The sequence below is a fragment of the Sinocyclocheilus anshuiensis genome, unplaced genomic scaffold (genome assembly GCF_001515605.1).
Source record: "Sinocyclocheilus anshuiensis isolate Anshui unplaced genomic scaffold, SAMN03320099.WGS_v1.1 scaffold457, whole genome shotgun sequence".
Classification (NCBI taxonomy): domain Eukaryota; kingdom Metazoa; phylum Chordata; class Actinopteri; order Cypriniformes; family Cyprinidae; genus Sinocyclocheilus; species Sinocyclocheilus anshuiensis.
Genome location: NW_015537939.1, coordinates 3,263,887 through 3,270,965, shown reverse-complemented (window position 1 = coordinate 3,270,965; position 7,079 = coordinate 3,263,887). Strand labels below are relative to the sequence as shown.

The 7,079-nt window shown below is 34.3% G+C and overlaps 1 protein-coding gene across 3 annotated transcripts in view; it reads right to left on the bottom strand.

The window, feature by feature from the left end:
• LOC107662265 (rho GTPase-activating protein 24-like) overlaps positions 1–7,079 on the bottom strand; it is a 123,272-nt gene that overhangs the window by 26,357 nt on the left and 89,836 nt on the right. Inside the window, exon 1 of one of the 3 annotated variants that reach the window (XM_016452230.1) lies at positions 2,122–2,171. The exons of the other annotated variants lie outside the window; for them this stretch is intronic. The gene's annotated coding sequence lies outside the window, so the exon portion shown is untranslated. Of the gene's footprint in view, positions 1–2,121; positions 2,172–7,079 lie in introns of those variants that run through there. 3 annotated transcript variants of the gene reach the window in all.

Below are 7,079 nucleotides of genomic sequence, written 5' to 3'. Positions count from 1 at the left end.
TTATTCTGAATGGATCCGTGTACTGTAGTAGATATATGCAGTCAGCAGGCGATTGGTTTAGTTTTTTTTTGGCATCTCCATGTGGTCCTGTTCGGTATCGCAACTTGGATTCTCTAAAATTTAAAAAAACTCTTTGCTGTTGCACTGTACACATACTATAAAATTCTGATTTTTTTTTCTTTCATATGTGCTAATATGGGCTCCTTATATCATTTGGTTCTTTGGTGTCCCTTTGGAGTTTCTAAGTGTCCTTTTTTGGAAAGACATCTAAATTTATCTTGAAAAAAGCTTGCAGAAAATATAGATTTTTGAGAATCACCCTTCAATCTTTTGGTTTACTTTGCTGGATATAGCAAATGATGACAAAATAAACATTTGAAACAAGATAAATAGTCTATGCTTAATTTCATGAGTGTGCGACTAATCGCGATTGATCACAGAAAAAGGATGTGATTAATTAGATTAAACATTTTAATCGATTGACAGCCCTAATATACACTAATATACAGTATATATATATATATAAATGAAGGGAAGTATTTAAAAATAATAGATAATAGATAGATGTTAAAAAGGTGTTTTACGTTAATATAGGATCAAAGGAAAAGGGAAGTCTTCCTTGACAGTCCTCTAATTAAAGTCTTTAAGAGTCTGTCTCTGACTGCAGTGAAATAAAAGGGTCAGAGCTGCAGTCAGACAGTCTCTGGGTCAGTGTCTGTGTTTGAGGTATCCTGAGACTTTAACAACTCAAAACCCACACCGTCTGCCACTGATGGCATGGAGCGATGGGCAGACGGGCTCTTCTGAAGCGGCTAGACAACCTGTCACGCCACAGGACTCTGACAGAGTGCAGTTTCATGGGAATAACAAAAGCAATGAGACCTGAGGCTCTGGACGGAGGATCTGCGCCAAAATCTAAACACTCCTCCAAAATAGATCACATTTTTAAGGCAGCATTACTCCCTGAGAATGCAATTCCATAATGCATTACAAAAAGCGGAAGATGGTGGACAATGTTGATAAATATAATGCATTATTTATATTTCATTAATTTTATATTTACACTACTATTTAAAAGTTTGTTAGTAGAACTTTATGTATTTTATGTATTGTATGTCTCTTTCTGTGCATGTCTATGTTCCAGCGTCTCGTCAAATATGAGCTCGTCTGCTCTTTAATGAGTGACCTGAGCTACAAGACGGCCCAAACCAGGTGGAACCAAACAAAAGGGTTATAGTGAGCAGCAATTACTGTCACATACCTTCTCCAGAAACCCCCTCACCCTTAAACGCTCCATTATGTGCGTTCCCATCATTGACTTCGCTAATCCCAAAGACCAACAGCCATTTTATTAACAAAACAGCCACATAAATAAGCCCATTGTTACATGGGAATCAATTTGTGGTCGCACCAACAATGCAAAGATACTGATAATGATTTACTTTCTTATGTTCCTCTCAAAACAGCATTATGAAATGCCACAAATATTTGATTTAGATGCTCACAGCACACTAAGGAAGCGCCAGGACTTGGCAGGAAAAAGGACAATTGCTGTATAGCATTGTTTGCACAGGATAGACATAACATATTTCATACATCCTGGTCGAGCTTGAACTCCTCTCAGCTACTATGAAGAGTTTTTAAAAGCCTAAAGGGAGCCGCTAAGAAATATTCATGGAGCTATCAAGCAAATATTAATGGGTTGCACAACACATGCTGTACAGAGAGCATCTGAGGTTCTCAGAGACAGCTGAGATCCATCAACACATCTGAGAACATCATGATGAAGAAACACAGAAACTGGGACAGTTTTGAGGAAAAAGGGAGCGAGAAAGAAAGCAGAGACTAATTGTTCATGAAATTGTCTAAACTCATAAATAATGTCCCACTCAGACAGACACAAAGGGCCCAAACGTGCTTATCGCTACAAATAAAACCACTCTGGCATCTGTGAGCGCTCAAATTAATCTTCCGTTTATAGAAAATGACTGGCCTAAATTATTTATGTTGTCACACTCCATGTGAATGCAAATCATGATACTTGTAGCAAATCTAGTAAACCATTCTAGCATCTCAAAAGCTTCTCATCTGCAGCACTGTATAATTTAACAGCAGAATTACCTGATAGACACTCGGATATCCCAAATGGAGATAGCTGATGTCCAACCTGTTGCACCACCTCCATTATCAAGCAACCTATCCCAGAAAAGAGGCCTCAGAAGTGGGGAAGACTGGAAGAGGAGTGGGTCTTCCAGGAGACTATGGGCCTGCAGACTTGAGGAGCGCTGACATGGTCCATAGAGGGCCGAGGAGGAGGGGAAGAAAGAGCCGAAGGGGAGGAGAATCGAGTACACCCACCTCTCTCTCTTTCTGACTAACAATAGAGAGCTTCAACAGGCCCAGGAGCTCTTACAAGAGAAGAAGAGAAAAGCGGCCCCTTATCCAGAGAGTCTGTGAGTCAAACATTTGAATAAATCTTTTCAGAGGATATTTATATTTTTATGAAGGCTGTTTCTAGCATATCTTTTAAACTAGTCCTTATGTTATCTATATGACCCGGTTAAGTACAGACAACATATTTAATAAATCCAACAAACACTTTTTTGCTTTGTTCTTATACTGTTTGATTAGTTGTCAGTAGACATTTTTTTCTCCATATATATTTGTGAATGTATTACCATTTAAAAGAGTGATAACACTTTAATTAAAGCCTTTATGTATAATGGATTATAGTTTTAATGCATGACTAATGAGAGACTAATGAACTTTATATTGCATTGTACAATCTCATGAACTATTATAACCACAGTTAATACATTATAACACTTATCGTTTCATTGTTACACTATGCATTTTCAATTTGGTTATAATTATTTACAGCAAGATGTAATGTGTTACAACACATATTATGAATAATTATAATGCATTATATCCTTTACTAACCCTTTATAATGCATTATACATAAAGTATTTAGGTAAAGTGTTATCAAAAGTATTTTGTAAAGAAAGAAAGAAAGAAAGAGAGAGAGAGAAAGAAAGAAAGAAATTAACGCTTTTATTCAGCAAAGACATATAAACAGAAATCAGTAATTTGAAACTAATATTTCACAGTGTTATTGTTTTTACTGTAATTTTGAACTTCATTTTGTATGTATGAGAGATATCAATTGTATTATTGTTAATAATTTTTTTATTTTTTTTATATATTTTTTTTATTTGTGACAATGTTAAAAAAAATCAATCAGCTATGTTTATGTATTTTACTTTTTTATTCCTTTAGGTTTTTATCCTTACAAAAAAAAAACTTTTTATAATATTGTACACACCATGTTTTTAATGGTGCTATATAAATAAATAAAACATTTTAAGTATCAATTTATTATGTGGGATAATGTACAATCATTATTACAGTCATTATTGCTAAAAAAAATTGGGTTATACAAGACCACTGTGTGTATCAAGTACTGATCAGGGTAAGTGCATCGTAAGAAGACAGATTTATGCGGTCACCTGCAGGACAATCGGCAGATTGCACCTTTAACTTATTCAAGTGCAATGTGATTATAATATAAAGTTTTGATTGGACTTTATTGTACACTTAATTAAATAATTAAAAAGGGCAGAAAAATAGAAATACACATCTAAATTGAATGACTGAACAAAAAAAATGAATAAAAGAAGTAATGTGGGAAATATGTTTATTGAAATATGTGCACGAAAACCAATGTATAGGACACGGAAATAACGTCTCTATATAGATATTATATACTATAATATACTATTTTTGTATAAAGTATATTGTATATTATTATGTAAAGTATAATATGATTCGTATAAATGTAATGTAATGTAATGTAATGTGATATGATATGATATGATAAGATAAGATAATAATTGTTATTATATCCGAGTTGTCTGGAACACAGCATTAGGTTAACATTTCAATAAACGAGCGTGAACTACAAACAATCGGCAGATTGCACCTTTAACATTATTCAAGTGCAATGTGATTATAATATAACGTTTTGATTGTACTTTATTGTACACTTTATTACTCGTTTTTTTGTTTTTAAATGAATGTATAAATTAAATAATTAAAAAGGGCAGAAAAAATAGAAATACACATCTAAATTGAATGACTGAACAAAAAAAATGAATAAAAGAAGTAATGTGGGAAATATGTTTATTGAAATATGTGCACGAAAACCAATGTATAGGACACGGAAATAACGTCTCTATATAGATATTATATACTATAATATACTATTTTTGTATAAAGTATATTGTATATTATTATGTAAAGTATAATATGATTCGTATAAATGTAATGTAATGTAATGTAATGTGATATGATATGATATGATAAGATAAGATAATAATTGTTATTATATCCGAGTTGTCTGGAACACAGCATTAGGTTAACATTTCAATAAACGAGCGTGAACTACAATTATGAGCCATTCTATAAGGTGACATTTCAGCACTTGACAAACGGATAGCAACTCCTAAGTAGCACTTAAAGCACGGCAACGTGCAATTGCGTTGTGCATTTTTAGGAAACGCGCGTGAAACAATAACGAACTATCATAAAATGACTCGTAGAAAACACTCTTAAGCTCTAAGATCAATCGTTATCGAGAAACGCAGCCCAGTTTATTTATAAATATAATAAATACTTGAAATACTACACAGGGATCATTAAAGAGCAGTTGTAAACGTTCTCAAAAACGTCAACTGACGTTTTTGGTCATTACAAGGGAGTGCTGATTTATTGATTCCCTCAGAAATCAGGAGGTCAGAACACACTACACAACTACTCCATTATCATCATTAACCAGAAACATCAATGAAGAACTTTCTAATCTTAAAGTTTGTTTAAGATAACACAAATATATATATGACAAATTAAGAGCTGAATTAACATTGCTTTATATTCTGAAATGTAAAATAAACATTTAATGAAATAAATATAAAACATCAATTTTTAAATGCACCAGTGTGCAGGCATTTTTAGTGTTTTATACATAAGATACAGTAAGAACATGAACAAAGAAACAAAGTAAAACAAACTGACAAATACAATAAACAAATATACAAATGAAATGAAATAAACAGTGCTGTAATTTTTCCATGAAGTTCTACTAACATTACTGTTCAAGGCTGAGTTTCCCAAAAGCTTCGTAAGCCTAAGAAGTTCGTAAAAACGATCGTACGACTGATCTTAATATTACGGTCTGTTTCCCAAAAGCATCGTAGCTTAAGTAGCACTTGAAAAACATCGTAGATCTACGAGTGCTCTGGAGTAATCGTAAAGCCCTAAGTGCATCGTAAGAAGACAGATTTATGCGGTCACCTGCAGGACAATCGGCAGATTGCACCTTTAACTTATTCAAGTGCAATGTGATTATAATATAAAGTTTTGATTGGACTTTATTGTACACTTAATTAAATAATTAAAAAGGGCAGAAAAATAGAAATACACATCTAAATTGAATGACTGAACAAAAAAAATGAATAAAAGAAGTAATGTGGGAAATATGTTTATTGAAATATGTGCACGAAAACCAATGTATAGGACACGGAAATAACGTCTCTATATAGATATTATATACTATAATATACTATTTTTGTATAAAGTATATTGTATATTATTATGTAAAGTATAATATGATTCGTATAAATGTAATGTAATGTAATGTAATGTGATATGATATGATATGATAAGATAAGATAATAATTGTTATTATATCCGAGTTGTCTGGAACACAGCATTAGGTTAACATTTCAATAAACGAGCGTGAACTACAATTATGAGCCATTCTATAAGGTGACATTTCAGCACTTGACAAACGGATAGCAACTCCTAAGTAGCACTTAAAGCACGGCAACGTGCAATTGCGTTGTGCATTTTTAGGAAACGCGCGTGAAACAATAACGAACTATCATAAAATGACTCGTAGAAAACACTCTTAAGCTCTAAGATCAATCGTTATCGAGAAACGCAGCCCAGTTTATTTATAAATATAATAAATACTTGAAATACTACACAGGGATCATTAAAGAGCAGTTGTAAACGTTCTCAAAAACGTCAACTGACGTTTTTGGTCATTACAAGGGAGTGCTGATTTATTGATTCCCTCAGAAATCAGGAGGTCAGAACACACTACACAACTACTCCATTATCATCATTAACCAGAAACATCAATGAAGAACTTTCTAATCTTAAAGTTTGTTTAAGATAACACAAGGTTAAAACAGAGTGCGCTGATGATGGTGCTGAAGACCTGCCTTCACGCAACAAGCAGAACCAACACGGTCGCCATTACAATTGCAGATAAACGCTTCGACTCTCTTTGAACAATGAGCCTCATATCTCCAGCTCCTCCGGTGCATGTCCGGGGGTCTGGTTTCAGTGCCCCCCACAGAGGTATGTGGGAGACGGGGTTTATCTGATCCACCATCAACTCATGGACTCATATCAACAGGCTCACAAGCTCCCATCAGCCATTGTGGCTTCAGCTTAGCCCATTCGATAGCCATTGAGACTGAGATTGAAAAGACCATGCAGGTCAGGGCAAAGGTGAAAGGCTACACTAGTTGTTCAGCTCTATACATCTCAACCGGAATAGTTACCGCATAAAAGGCGACCACAAGCTCTGACATTACAACATGACACCACTTAGTGCACTTCAATGTGTCTTAATGATGCTGTGCAGTGTATGGTTACGTGGTGACCAGGTTCATGACTGTAACTCAGTACGTATGTGAAAGTAATCTCGTCTTGCGTATAAACCACACTAAAGCGCACAGGAGACCAGACATACACACTCACCTGTGAGGACAGACGCCAATTGCTATTGTAAAGGAGCTGAAGTAGACGTCCTGGTCATTTAGATGAAATTCGATGCAACTTCTGAGCCATACTGAGAATATGTAGGGTTTTAAAGGTGATGTATGTCATTTTTGTTATGTTAAAATACTTTTATTTGAGTGCACCAACAGCTAATACTGTGAGTTTGGGGGCAGGACTATAAGCGACAAATTTGTTTGAATACAAATGATCCTTTTTGACATTTCTG